Raw genomic sequence first — 15,273 nt, forward strand, 5'->3', positions numbered from 1 at the left:
TAATTAATTAATTTATTTTTTTTTGGCTGTTTTGGGTCTTCGTTTCTGTGCGAGGGCTTTCTCCAGTTGTGGAGAGCGGGGGCCACTCTTCATCGCCATGCGCGGGTCTCTCACTGTCGCGGCCTCTCCCGTTGTGGGGCACAGGCTCCAGACGCGCAGGCTCAGTAGTTGTGGCTCACGGGCCCAGTTGCTCCGCGGCATGTGGGATCTTCCCAGACCAGGGCTCGAACCCGTGTTCCCTGCATTGTCAGGCAGATTCTCAACCACTGCGCCACCAGGGAAGCCCTACAGAAACTTTTATTTGCAAAAATAGGTCTACAGGATTCACGTCAGGATCATATTTAGAAAATTCCTCAGTCTACAATTTTCTGTAGTCGAGCAGTTTTCTGGAAAGGCATCTAACAAAGCAATTTTTACCTAATATACTGATGCTAGTTAATTGTTTCTTTTGTTTTTAATGTTCTTTAAGATAGATTTCTAATTATGGTACATATTATTTTCACATTTACTAATTTTGAGGTACTCTGTAGCACATAACAGAGTTTATTATAGTGGTTCACTTCTTGGAAGAAAATTGTGCTCTTTTGTGAGGAGTTTATGTTTATGATCATGGCTTTAGTTTGCAAAGCTCATTCATGTGAATTATTCATGTCAACAAATGTTTAATGTGTACTTACTATGTTCCATATATAAGGTTATGTACTAGAGATACAAGGAAAAGGAGGAAGAGAGAAGGACTGGCCCAAGGAGGAGGAGAAAGCATGATCTAAGACTCAAGGACTTAGTAAAGGACATTGATCCATTACAGTTTTTTTAACTTTTACTGTTTACAACTATTTAAACTTAATAAAACAGCACAGAATCACTAGTGTATCCAAAACTCAGATTCTAGATGTGATTTTTCCCTATTTGATTGCTTTCTTGTTTTAGAGTAAAATATTAGTGATACACATGAGAGCTCTCAAAGTCCATGGCATTTTCCTTACTGCGTAGTTACACACTGTCTAAAGTTTGACTCTACTCTAGCATCCATATTTTTATAAATCAGGACATTTGTTTATAGTTAGAAATAATATTCTACTCTTTTATATTTTGAACTTGCATAAATAATATATTTCCTTTTGTAACTTGCATTTTTCATTCAATGTTATGTTTTTCCCCTCAACAGATTTGGAGTTTATCTATTCTAGTTCTAGATTTTTAGTAATTAAAGGTCTAACATTCCTACTTGAGTGATCACAGTCTTATATTTAATAGCTCTAACCCTTACAGAAAACAACATTGATAAGTTTCAAAGCATTGGTTCTGATTGCATTTTATATCATCTCCATGTAATTATCATCTGTATTTTAATTGCACTTTATTTTTGACTTGGCCCCCAAATTAGTCGCACAGTTACACAGTGTTTAACAGTTAATCCTTCTTGGATTTATCTACATGTATATCACTTTCTTTGCTCAGTATTGTTCTTTAATCCCACTTCTTCACGGAGAGTTTAATTCCCTTCAGTAAGAAACCTATTCCTTGGAAGTTTTACTATTGAGGGTCTATAGGTAGAAATTTCTGTCTTTGTCTGAAAATGTCATCTCTTTCATTTTTTAATATGGTTAGTTAAATGTTATATTCTAGGTTAAGAGTGATTTTTCCATTAGTACTTTAAGGATAGTGCTTTCAGGTATCTTCTGGCATCTATCGTTACTGATAAGAAGATTGCTACTAGTCTAATTGCTCTCTTTATTTGATATTCTTTCTTTCTTCCAAATTGTTTCTTAGACTTTGCTCTTTGCCATTATGTGATGTGGTTTACCAGCTATTTTTTAGCCTTGGTTCCCCAGAAAGCAGAGCCTCAGGCCAAGAGTTTATGTGCTATTATTTAATTAGAGAGTACAATCCAAGTGAACAGGATTGCAGGGCAAAAGCAGTGAAGCAGGGAAGGATGGCGATTCAATATGAGAATGCATGATCAAGCTGGGATTTGACCCCTGGAAGTTCTGTAAACTGGATCTCAAAATTATGGGGAGGGAATGTGAAGGAAGGAGAAAGAATTCATCCATGGGTTTAGCCTGTGGAGGAACTGAACGGGTTGCTTTAGGAATATTCTCACCTGCTGGAGTAAGGAGAGAGGTGGGGGATAGATTTGTTGGAATCATGAACACAGTGAGACACTGTCAGATCGTATATGTAAGTAGTCTGCCAGTGTTGCACATTCTTTTAATGTGGAACAAAGGAAGGATGAGGCTGAGGTGAGGTATACGATACAGGGATATAGTCATATATTTGTTTTCATTTCTTTTACTGGTGACTCCATGCACTTCTTTTATCTGAGGATTTATTTCTAACTTGATCTCTGAGAAGTACTATTTCTTCAAATGCTTGTTAAATTCACTCTAATCTCACCTTCTAAAAATATTATTAGATGAATGTGGGTCTTCCGTTTTATCCTTTATTCCGTCATCATTCACATTTTCATTGAATCTCATAATTTTTTCTGGCTTATTTTCAACTTATAAAATTCAAATTCAGTTTTATCAAATATGTTATTTAAACTTTCTATGGCGTTTTGAACGCCAATGAACATACTTTTTATGCCTTTTTCTGCGTCAATTGAGATGATCATGTGGTTTTTCTGTCCTTCATTCTGTTACTGTGGTGTATCACATTGATTGATTTGCATGTGTTGAACCATCCTTGCATTTTACAAATAAATCCCGCTTGGCCATGGTGTATAATCCTTTTAATATGGTGTTCAGTTCATTTTTCTAGTTGGATTATAGCTTATCTTTGAAGATTCCAGCTTATCCTTGATCTCCTAACTTCAAATCATGTCTCATTCCTGACTGCCAGCCCTACTGACTTCAGGACTGGCACCAAGAGGCAGGGGCAGTGGATTTACATAGACTGCTTAACCAAGTCCCACTATCATGTAAGGTTTAATCCCTATAATAAAGTCCTTCTAGTGGTTCTACTTCTCCAATCAAACCTTAGCATAGAGTTTATCTAATGTCATTTGATATTCTGATCAAGGAAAAAGGGAGAAAGCCAAGGTGTAAAGTATAGGACCAGAAAGAAAAAAGATATAAAGGGAAATATATTAAATTTAGGATGATGCACTGAACGTAAATATGCTGTAAAAATCTAAAAACTGGATGAAATTGATTATTTCCTAGTAAAATATATATCACCAGAATTGATTCAAGAAGAGTGTGAAAAACAAAAGAGAACCCTTAGAAGCCCTTCATTGCTACTTTTGGTGAATTTGTCCACATTTCCATCTGGCTTGGCTTGGAGATCCCACCTCCATATTCTAGTGCTGGGCATGTGACCAAGACCTGGCCAGTTAGAATCCCCTGAACTTGAGGTTTTAACAGAAATCCCAAGCTGAGTCAGTCTTTTGTATAAAGGCTTTCTCTTTGCCTGGGTTCAGTAAATTGGTAATATATAAAAATAGAGTTGCTATTGGTCATTTTTCTTGCCACGCCTTGGAGAAAGCTTTCCCCAAAATAATACGAAACAAAACAAACTGCAGAGGGAAGAATATCCAAGTCAGAGAAACATTTTCTATTTATATCCTTTGGGCCCCTACACTTACCTGTGTCTGAAAGTATCAGCACTTTCAAACTTTGGTGTATTGTGAGTCAATAAATTCCTGTTTAGCCTTTCAACTAATTTGTAAGGGTTCTCTAAAATTACAATTTATAATTAATACAATGACTGTGGCAGCAATTGCATAAGATTTCAAGAAGCTAATTTTCTTGCAAAAATGAAGTTATGGGTATATACTCTTTCAAGTTCAAATACTCTGAAACTCTTTCCCTGTTGCTGAAGTTGTAAAGTCCTTTATATTGGATTTCAAAATACAAAAGAAAATAGACTCTGGTTCAAGATGTTTGTGAATGTAAGCATACGTAGCCGTTGCCTTTGCCTCTCAAGAACCTATCATAATAATGGTGAAATCTGAAAGAAAGGGAAGCCCACTACTATAATATGCAAGGAGGGGGCTTCAGCTTCTGAGGTATATATGTGCCCAGCAGAACTCCTGAGGAACTCAGGATGGCAAGAGGGAGAAGTAGACTGAAAGTCTATGTGGGGCAGAGTTACTTCACCTACACCTTTTTCTCCCAAGCAAAAAGCCTGACAGAAAGGCATTTAACCACCCTCTTACCAATTCTTTCTTTTAAAAGAGAGCCTTTTAAAAAAGATATGTAAAGACTGTTTCCAGGTGATCTATAATGGCCAGTATGTTTGTTACAGTTCCTGCCAAAGACTTACTCTTTCAACATTTGTAGGTGTTTAGAATAGTGGCAGGTCTCCATCTGTTCATGGTAAAACTAAGCCTTTCAGGTTCTTTCCTAGTCCATGAATTATTCCTATTTCTCCCAGGATTTATTTTTCTATTCTTAATATTTATCTTATTCTCTCTCTGTCATGCCTATCTCAAATATCTCAACAAATATTTATGGAACATCTACTTTGGGCAAGGCAGTATTTTGGGTGCTATGACTATTGTAGTGAAAATTACAAAACCCTTGCTTTCCTAGGAGTTTACATTCTTCTTAACATCTAGAGATATTTTGTTTTCTCTTCATATTTACGAATGAAGACCGTGAGCTCTGTGTTTATGATTATCTTTATACCTCTCGTTTTTCTGTCTTGATTATCTTTGCTATCTTCTTTATGTCTGTCTACTTTATAATTGCTCCTGTTCCAAAGGATTCCATCCATCTCCCTCCACTACTACCATGGAACATCCTTTCCCAGGCAATACCTCGTACTTCTTTGACTTCAATCTGGCATCTTTATCCTAATTTTAGAAGCATACTTGATATTCCGTGATAGCTAGATGAACATTGCCACTAAAATATCACTCTGACATCTCAAATCTCAGAGATTCCAGCTGAATTGTCATCTGTTCCTCTACTATGACAAACAAGTTATATTGCATTTCTTATATCAGTGGAACTTCTCACCATCTACTCAGTCACCTAAACCAGAAACTTAAGGTCATCTTTAGATTATCCAAGCAGCCACCAAATTTTATTGTGCTTCTTTAATACTACTTGAATCTATATGCATCCATATCTCAACTGTCTCACCATTATTTCAGGACTTTATACTTTTTTCTTCCAGTTAATGCCATAACTCCGTAAGTGGGACAATCTAACTTTTTGACAATCTGTTCATATCCCTGCTAGTTTGACCATTCTAAACATTGAAAACTGTTATTCCTATTAGAAAAATCATGTTGACTGTGCATTGCTTAGAAGATCTAGTTCAACTCTTCAGCCTGATACACAATACCACTTGTTACCTCATTGGCCTCATCTCTTCATGTTTTGCTAATGTACTTACATCGCTTCCTCTTCTGCCCCAGAGTATGATGATTCATACTTACTGTTTACTGAGCCCTAACTTTTCAGTGCATCTTTACTGTTGCATGCGGTGTTTATTTTGCTTAGAATGAAATTAATGACTTCATTTCATTGGCTAACTGCTACTAGTCCTGTAAGATACAACTCAGATATAACCCAACTTTAAGGAGTTTTGAATTATTAGTGTAGATTTCTCCTCCTAGATCATTCCATTATATCCTGTGTCTGAATCTGTGTCAGGGCATCCCTCACGTAGAGTGTTACTGTCTGTTTATTCATCTGCCTTCTTTAAAATTTAATACATTTCTTAATGATAAGTGCTGTGCGTCTTAACTATGACCCTAGCACCCAGCATTGGGCATGGCACGTTCTTGGTCAGTGTTGAATGCCTGAAATAGTGATTTAGAAAAGGGTTGGCAGATATTATAACTTCATAGGCAAGAAACCCTATACAAATATGTTAAGTAAGTGAGAGAGGTCTAGGTTGAAATAGATCAAATCCGGGATGCTAGGTAACAGTATTAAAATAGGTTTTTTTTGAAGAATAAAGGGTGAAAAATAAGTCTGGGATGCTCACAGTGGCCAAAAATTCTGAAGCAGTCTGTGTGTGTGTGTGTGTGTGTGTGTGTGTGTGTGTGTGTGTGTATGCTAGTAACTGTTCTAGTTCTTAGAAATGTAGTAGTAATTAAAAAAAAAAAAGAAAGATCTTTTGGAGCTTCTATTTTGGGATAGGAATGGGGAAGAAAACAAGCACAAGATAAATAAAAAATGTTTTAGACAGTCACAAGTGCTACTAAAGAAAAAAAAAATACACCGCCAGAATAGAAGATGACAAGGCCAGGGGTGGTAGGTAACTGTGTTGTGACTGGTGACGTCAGAATGGATAACCCAGAACCCGGAGTTGCCTTATAATTAGTGTCTGTCCTCTACGAATGGTGGATGAGAGAAAAAGGAATTTCCCCAAAGTGCTTTTCCAAATCCCCACATTTTTGCAGTGATGTTAAAGATGCTGGCTTGATGATTAAAAATGGAGAGTTTTGAATATCACACAAAGGGGAGCCCCTTATTTCATAGTGAAAAAGCCTGAGTTAGGATGGTAAAGAATTTTCAAATCTTAAATGAAGTCACAGAAAAGAAATACAGTTCAGATTTCCATTCGAAATTCTCATACCAGGAAACTTCTCATGGAAGGGAGTATACATTCACCTCTCAAATAATGAAAAGACGTGAAATGTTTGGTTAATTGTAGTAAAGAAGATACTGAAGATCTCAAAGTATTGTATATTGATAACAAGTGATATTACTTAACAGAAACGTCACATTTCTTTGTGAACTTTCCAGTACATGCAGTGTTTTGATGTTCATGTTGTTAAGTGCTCAGGCTTGTTTGCACTTACAAAAGAATCTTTATACTTAATTCTTCATGGAATATTGAGAGCACAACTTATTTTCATGGTTAGCCAAAAAAGATAGACGTTATATTGCAATCAAAAACCTATCCACAGGCTATAACTACTTTCAGAAAGAATTTGTTATTCAGATAAGGGTTTTGTTTTGGAATTAGGGCAAAATAAACAAATATTTAAAAAACTACAAAGAAAATACAGAGAAAATTCTTAAGATGGAAACGTTTATGCTCACAATCACGGTGAGTGATGCTGTGTATTTAAACTGATATACTGTAATGTAAAAAACGTATCAGGTTGAGCTCAGAAGATTCAGGTACAAATCTTCTCAATTTCTGATTTGTCAGGGCAGATAGAGAGGAATATGATTTGGAAGAGCAATATAATACTCAGCAATCGCTTTGAGACAAAAATAAGTGGCTCTATAGTTTCCAAGTCAGAGTGTTAAATTGGGTTTATGATATAAGCAGCATACACTGGTAGAATGAGATAGGGTGATGTGAAGTAAAGTTAGAGCGATAAGATATTGGTGGTTGTTCAAACAGGAAGGATACTGTCTTCTAGGAGCTTCCGTAGCAGGAATTAGGGATTCCATTCTTGGGGAAAATGGTAGAATATAATGTCATAGTGGGCCTAGAACCAAGACATTGAGCCATTTACTTGTCTAGGACTCATTATAATCATTTTCTCAGTACAGGATGGATCCCAGATGAGAAGTTGTATTAGTTTTCTGTTGCTGCATAAGAGATTAGTACAAATGTAATGGCTTAAAACAGCATCCCTTTATTAGCTCACAGTTCTATAGGTTGGGATACTGGCATGGAGTGACTAGGTTCTGTGTTCAAGGTCTTAAAGGTCTGAAATCAGCATTTTGAAACCCTTGTCAGATAATTCTAGCATCTAATTCATCTTGGGTCGGCATCATCTGTCACATCTTATTCAAGCTGTCATGTATCTGGTTCTTGGTATAAGTAGTGATATTTTATTGTCTTTTGGACATTTTGGCTATTATGTTAGGATACTTTGGTCCCTATGTAAAGTGTTTTGTTTTGTTTTGTTTTTTCAACTTTTAGCAGGCATTCACTCTTTATAGGTTTGGCACACATCTCCTGTACTTTGACGGACTGTGGTTCCATGATAACCTAATTTTCAGAACCTTTGTGGTACTCTTTTGGTCTGTTTATCTTGTGCAGGTGGGGTTACCTCTGGTCCCTTCTCATGCTGCTCATGGGGTCTGAAGCAGCTTCCCCGGGATACGGCCCTTGGTGCTTCTGGTGAGGGAAGGGAATCTCTGGAACACTTGATGAGGAGTCCTTCCTGGGCCAGGCACTTGTGCCAGGGTCTCCCTGGACTGTAAGGATGGAGGGCGCTCACCAGGTTGAGAGCTTTCTGTGGAGGGATCTCCGTTGCTGGTACCAGCAAGTTGCCTGATGTTTCTGGGTGGGGAGAGGAGTCTCAGGCCCATCTGAGGAGAGCATTTTCCAGGTGGGAGCTTTTTGTGGTAGGATCCCTGTTGCTGGTACCCTTAGCCACGGATGTGTCTGGGTGGTGAAGGGGGATCTCAGGCCCAGTGGGGAAGGAAAGCACTTTCCCTGGTCGTGTAGTGTCATCAGGGCTTCCAGGTGTTCCTCCTTGCAGGTTCTGCACGGCTCACCTGGTGTTTGGGGGCTCCCCATCTGATGTGCTGGAGGAAGAGCCTATTTGAGCCACTTCCTGTTACTAAGTTGGGAGTTAGGAAATGCTGGGCCTGGATCACATTTTTTTGTTGGTAGAGGGTCATAAGGTGCCCTGCCATGAGGTTGTTCATCCATTCTGAGGGTCCCTAGGCAAATTCACCTTCTTTAGACCTTTCAGAGCTGTCCTTCGGTTGTCTCATATTATTTCCAGGATATATAGTTGTGCCTATAAAGGGGGAGCCGGGAGAGAGAAGTACAAACCATCTTATCTGGATCAGAAGTCCTCTCTGTGCCTTTTAAGTGCTCACCTGATTAGGTCAGGCTCACTCTGGATAATCTCCCAATCAACTGTGCTACATATATCATAATCTAATAATGGGAATGATATTCCATCACATTCACAGGTCTCATACTCAAGGGGAGGGGCTACTACAAGGATCGTTGGGCATCATCTTAGAATTCTGTCGACCACAGAAGGTGCATGTGAATGTACTGAAGCATTAATTAAGCAATTATCATCCCTTGGAAGGTTTTAATCTGTTAGGATAGTATGAAAGCCAAGTACTGTTACAATTATTCTACTCACTTTAAATGAAGTGTATCTGATACCAAAAATACTTCATAAAAATCAGAATATTCAAACAACTTTCAGAAGTTAATGTCAATTTCAGAGGTTTGATCCAAGCCTTCATTTCTGGCCATGCAGGTATCTTCTGTGTGAAAAATATGCTACCTCAAAGATGTTTTAAAAAACTTCACCACCACTCCCCATTTATATTTTGTAGTTATGTGCAAATACTGTGGCTGCCAGCAATTCACATAGAAAATAAAGGTCAGTGATGTTTCTGACTTTAACTTTTTAGAGAAGGTTTATACTTAACACTGCCTACATTTGTATAGGTTGCACATTGCACAAAATTTCTGACTATTGCTTTAGGTTATAATACAATGTACTCTCACCTATACCAGGATTGAAAATTTTAAGCACAGTTTTCTGGACTGGCCAATACACCCCCCATAAAATAGTTTTCAGGCTGAATTAGGAGAAAAAGCCTTCACTATGTTTAGGTTGGAAGGAAGCATGACCCAAATTTTGATTTCAAATACTCACGGTTTTGGGTGATGGTTTTACTGGGGACAATTAGAATTGAACTATGTAGACATGTTTTTTGAAGCCAAGTTTTACCTTTAAGGCTTTCGTGTTGCAGCTTGAGAGGCTCCAAGCAGCAGTTGGGTACTTTGGGTCATTCCCACAAGGATTAAGAGTCATATATAAACCAAAAAACCCTTTATAAGAAATCAGAATCTGTTTTAAAAATGAATTATATGAACTAAACATATATAGAAAGAAATTGAAGCTTGAATATATTTAAGAAGCAAAAATTAAAGACATACCTATAACTGCCCTTTTTCCTTAATTGTTTACAATCACAGCACATCAAAGTGTGACATGTTGAAGAGAAAGGTAATTCAGTTCTAAGGCTTTGTCATCTTATCACTTTTAAAAATACAAGATCCGAGTAGATGAAAGGAAAATAGAGAGGGTCGTTAAAGAGCTGAGTCATAGAGTGGAATATAGGACAAGCGGAAGAGGCAAGAAGGCGCACGCAGACTGGGTGTGAAGAGAGTTGGGAATACTGGTTGTGGGAGATGGTCTCTGATTTGCTTATCGGATCTACTCGCCATCCTTCTTAACCCTGCTCCGTGATTCCAGGAGGCTGACCTTTGTCAGCTTCATCGACCAGTCTCTCTGTGTCTTCAGGTTGGGTTTGGCTAATGTGAAGTACTGACAAGAGATGAGAAGTCAGGAGGAAAGAAGGTAAGGGTATTTATTTCCATGACCTGCCCCCTTCCAAACTTTAGGTTGGCGCGGATGCCATTCTCTAAGGTTACGTCTCGTCGGGGGGGACTCCTGCTACAACTCTAAGACCTTCTGGGTTGCAGGAACTACCATCTCTCTGTGCCCCTTCAAACCTAGTGGTTGTAATACTGGCTTCTCACAGTTGCTAGCCTCAGGGTACTTCATCATCTCCTGGTTCCCCTTCATTCTTTACACACTTTAGTCTCTTCATTAAATGCTATCCCATCACTCTTTTAAAGTGTGCCATCAGTTTTTAGCTAGAACTGACTGATACATTGGTCGTGGGGAATAGGAGAAACTTTAAGGTAGTGTTAGGGAGGTGGGATAAACTGCTGTGGAGAGAGATAGGAAGAGAAGGGTTTCAAAGCTTTTTATGGCATTCTATGAATGTAACATGACTTCCTTATGTGGATGACTCTAATATAGTCTTAAATTGCCTCTTAATTATTGACATTTGGTTGGGTTTCTGTTTCTTTGCATGCACAACCAGGATTGAACAGGGCTGAGAGATGTCTGGGATTTACGTGACTAGATAATACTACTAGGATCTATCTAGATTCATTACATCATGTGAAGACATTTCTCCCATGGAATCAGGAACATCCCAACCCAGTGCACATGCTAAGTTTTTATTGAAATTCAGTGAACTGCTGTGGTGTGAAGTTAACTTTTATTGTCAAATTGGACAATATTGTTTGACTTTTTAATATTTCCTTTTATGATGGAACAGAAATTGGGGAAAGCCCAATGATTCCTTCAGGAACTAGTGATTCAGTTCAGATTGTTATATATAGATTCAGGTTGTTATATTTAAGCATGAATAACTCTAAAAGTGGACATGAGGCAGGTGACTGTTGTTTGTCCGTCACTGTAACACTTTACATAGCTGAGAATTCAGATCTCAATTAGGATTTTCAGTCTCATTGGAATCCACTACTTGCCCACGACAAATAGGACAGGTAGAGTTCTCAGAGAGCCAGTGATCAATGCAGTAAATGTGATATTCATGGGAGCAAGGTAGGATGCGAAGCTTGCTGTTTTTGATGTACTCTGTCATGCAAATGCTGCAAGCTTTTAATGCATCATTTTCATCAAAAGATCTTACAGCCAAGTTGTCAATCTGTGCTTTGCTGAGTCCTGTAGGTTGGTCTAGATCATCTTCATCTAAGTGGAAAATCTGTTCCAGATTAAGGAAGAGCAAAGGGTCACTTTCATCAGATATTACTGGGGTCATTTGTCTACCCCCTTGCCTGGTCTCTGATGGTAAGTCTGATGATGAGTTAGTTTCTTCAGTGCCTTCAAACATCAGTGAGCTAATTTCTGAATTTTCATCGCTTGAGCTGGCATTGGAAATAGTACGAGAACTGGAACTAGACATACAATTGGGGCTTGAATGACAAATCAGTGTGGAACTTGAGTGGGGATTATAGCTAGGATTTGAATCGGAACCAAATCCACTACTACTACTACCATTAGGACCATCGCTGTCATCTGGTGACTCTGGCCATTCCATGCTTTGACTTGGAGGTGAGACACTATGCTCTAAATTACTGTCACTGTCCATAAGGTTACTTGAGTTACTAAATTCTGTCATTGTCTGCCTTAACGTGCTCTGAATTGGAACAGATGTTGTGTCATCTAAGCTAGTATTTAAAATTCTACAAACGGGATTTCTGATGGTAATGACATAAGCTCTCACATCTGCCTGCTCAGAATGTGAATACATATGCCTCAGTCCTCGTTCACTTTCAGAACTGACGGTGTTGTTTGGTGTCTCAGATGTTAACTGAGTTCTACTAGCTGTGCTGTCTCTCTGAGAATATGCTCCAGAATGAACTTGTCCTACTTCAAGACTGAAGTGTATGGTCAGATATACTTCCCTCATTCCCCAAGATTCATCACTGCTGGTTGTATCTGGAGAATCTTCTCCATGAACGGCATTCCTTGTTCTAGAAGTTTCAATAAGACCACTATTTTGCACCTCAAATCCAGTCATTTGCTGTCTCAATATTTCTTGGTGCTCAGTTGTAGAAAATCTCACATTCTCACTTACCAGAGGCTGCTCAGAAGTCTGAGATGGTATACTATGATTAAGTCTTTGTACACTTTCCCTAAGTGAATGTGGAGGCGACCAACTTTCAGTTCTTGCTCTGGTTCTCGGATACTCTGGGCTCCTACTTCTTGCTCTTCTCTGACTTCTGGTAGGTGAGAATTCCACTAACGTTTCAGTTGTATCTTGTTCAGACATAGATGGTCTTGTAAATATTGATTCAGATTGTGGATTTTCCACTTGCCTTTGGCTGTCTTCCATATTTTCTCTTCTGGGAAGTCTTGCAGATGCTACATATTCATTCTCTGGATTTGGACTCCCATTATCAAGGTGAAAATTTCTTTCTAAAGTGAATCTGAACTGGTCACTTGTAGGATTAATTTGGCCCTCTTCTCTCCCAGATTGGTTTTCTGTCTGTCCACTTGTCATATTTTCAGTTTGTCCAAAACAGTTAAGCCCGTCTATTATAGAGTCGCCACTAGACACATCATCTGGAGCGTCTCCTCCATCTGTTAACAAAAAAAATGGGGAGGGGACATGAAAGAACTACCAAAATTAGAACCATCATAAAATAGCACTCTGAAACTTTGTTTCAAAAACAAACAAAAAGTGAGAACTTAAATACTCAGATGTTTTAAACTGATTTCACATTTATAGGGTTAATATTTTATAAACTACACTGTCTAGATTTACAAGTAAAGGTAGGAAAGTTTCAATTCCATCTGAAAAAGAGTGAGCTAATCCTAGATAAACTTAGAGAATTTTTTAAAAAGGGAATCTGGAGGAAGTCTATTTTGCAATATTTCATCATATACACAGCCCTGTGTACCAGCCCTGTGTAGGAGGAATACCAGCCCTGTGTAGGAGGAATGTCAAGAGACTTTTTTTTCAGTCCACTGTCAAAACACTAATGCAATTAAACAAGGTAAACACCAGTTAAGGTACAATGCTAGTATTTTAGTTCAATTTACATTATTGTCTAATTTTCATTAGTCTCCAACATTACTATTTCTAGGCTCTTCACCTATGTGCTTTTGATAATATATCAGCTGTTTTAAAATATAAGATTATTGCGCAAACATAAACAAGTTTTATAGGTTTAAAAGTATTTGAATTTTGAATACTTGTTAATGTTACCAAGATTTGTAATTGACATTAAATTGAAGGTCAGATCAAATGAATAGACTGAACCTAGCATGGTACATATAAGACCATATTCAAGAACCAAAGTATTACAGTCTCCTCTTCATTAGACAGTAAAATCCTCTACTTCACACTGGGAGAGAAGGCACCAGACCTGAGGTTTGAGCACGGCTTCTCAGCCTTAGCACTGTTGACATTTCGGTGCTGGACAGTTCTTTGTTTGGGGAGCTGTCCTGTGCATTGTGGGATATTTGGCAGCACCCCTGGCCTGTGCCCACTAGATGCTAGTGACAACCATGCCTCCCCTGCGACAACCAAAAATATCTCTAGCCATTGTCAAATGTCCCCAGGTGTTGGAGAGAGCAAAATTGTCCCCAGTTGAGAACCACTTGATTAGAATATGAAATATTTCTGTTTGCTTTTTTTACATGTCTATGTAGAAAAAATAATTCAGGAAGTAGGAGGGACTTTCAATTGAGGTAGAAAACCAAGAAAAGTACAAATAGGCTACTTCACACTGTTTCCCAATTAAAACAACCCAAATGTGAATCAGGAAAACAAACAAACATACCTTGACATTCTCACCAAAAATCAAGTAAATGCCGGTTCTTTTTATGAGAAGTTACTCACCAGATTAATTTATGTCACTTCTGTAGAATTAGCTACTATGTACTATTATGAAGTTACTATTTACTATGATGAGGTTCCTTATTCATCCCATCCTATTCCCTCCAAAAGCAAAGTATACCTGTATTTTCATCTGAGTCTTGTGGTGGGTTTTCTTTAATTAGCTGAAGTCTTCTCAGCAACTCTTCTTCTGTACTTTCACCTGGAATGCCTAGAAGATTGTTGTCTCTCATAAGTTTGTAATCTTCTTCACTCAGACTGTTGACAAGCCTGAAGAAATCTTCTTCCCGAACCAGTCGGTCCGTTTGACTTATGCGTTGGGCCGGAACGCCATCTCCTTCATCGTCGGAATCCGAGTTTTCCATCTTAGTAAACAAGTAGAAAAGGATCTGAAATTCACGACATAGTGTTGAAATTCACCAACGGCCGTTTAGCGTTCTTCGCTTTCTATCTCCTGCCAGAGTGTCCGGTTTCGGTTCCGGTTCCGACTCGGTCGGATGACCCTCCGCACAGGTTCCTCCCTTCTCCCGTCCCTGACTCAGCTCTGTAGCCGCCTGGTGACGCAACAGGTGGGAGCCGCCTCTGTCGCAGAACTTGCTAGACGTTGCCTAGGCATCCATTATCTTCCCCGCTGTTACCGGGTAGGGACTGGATTCAGGTTAGGTTTCATTTCATTGAAAACCAGCCAGTATTACTGAGGGTTTATAGTGTACCAAGCACCGTCCTTCACCTCGTTTCACCCACATGAGCCTATTCTCAGGTTTTCAGGAGGCGTTTTCAGGCTCTGATACGCTCTATTTATTCGTTACCTTACCTATGACTGCCTTCTTCAAAATGCCATGCCAAAGTCAGCCTAGTTAAGTGCAGCAGTTCTCATTTTCAGGTGCCCAGGGACCCCTCCGCCTTTTCTCCTCATGGATTTCTCAAATCATAGACTCTCACTAAGAAAGCCCACAGTTTGCGATAACTTACCAGGGCCCTAGCTGAGTCTCTTTAGAGTATCCTCTCCCTTTTAACTGTTAGTGGCTTCACCTTGCATTATACGGCCCTTCAGTCTTGTCTCAAACAAACAAACGAGAAACACCAAAACTCTGGCAGGCTTTTCTGCTCAGCCAGGGAATTCCTTCTCCACAAAAGCATC

At 38.8% G+C, this 15,273-nt stretch overlaps 1 protein-coding gene and 1 pseudogene across 2 annotated transcripts in view; one reads left to right on the forward strand and one right to left on the reverse strand.

The window, feature by feature from the left end:
- The window catches only part of PRRG1 (proline rich and Gla domain 1), a 371,943-nt gene that overhangs the window by 59,584 nt on the left and 297,086 nt on the right, over positions 1-15,273 (forward strand). The window lies entirely within an intron of this gene.
- On the reverse strand, positions 11,004-14,172 carry LOC309652417 (E3 ubiquitin-protein ligase RLIM pseudogene; annotated as a pseudogene). Its single transcript has one exon. The product of its transcript is annotated as an E3 ubiquitin-protein ligase RLIM pseudogene (transcript).

The sequence above is a fragment of the Balaenoptera physalus genome (genome assembly GCF_965194825.1).
Source record: "Balaenoptera physalus genome assembly, chromosome: X".
NCBI lineage: Eukaryota > Metazoa > Chordata > Mammalia > Artiodactyla > Balaenopteridae > Balaenoptera > Balaenoptera physalus.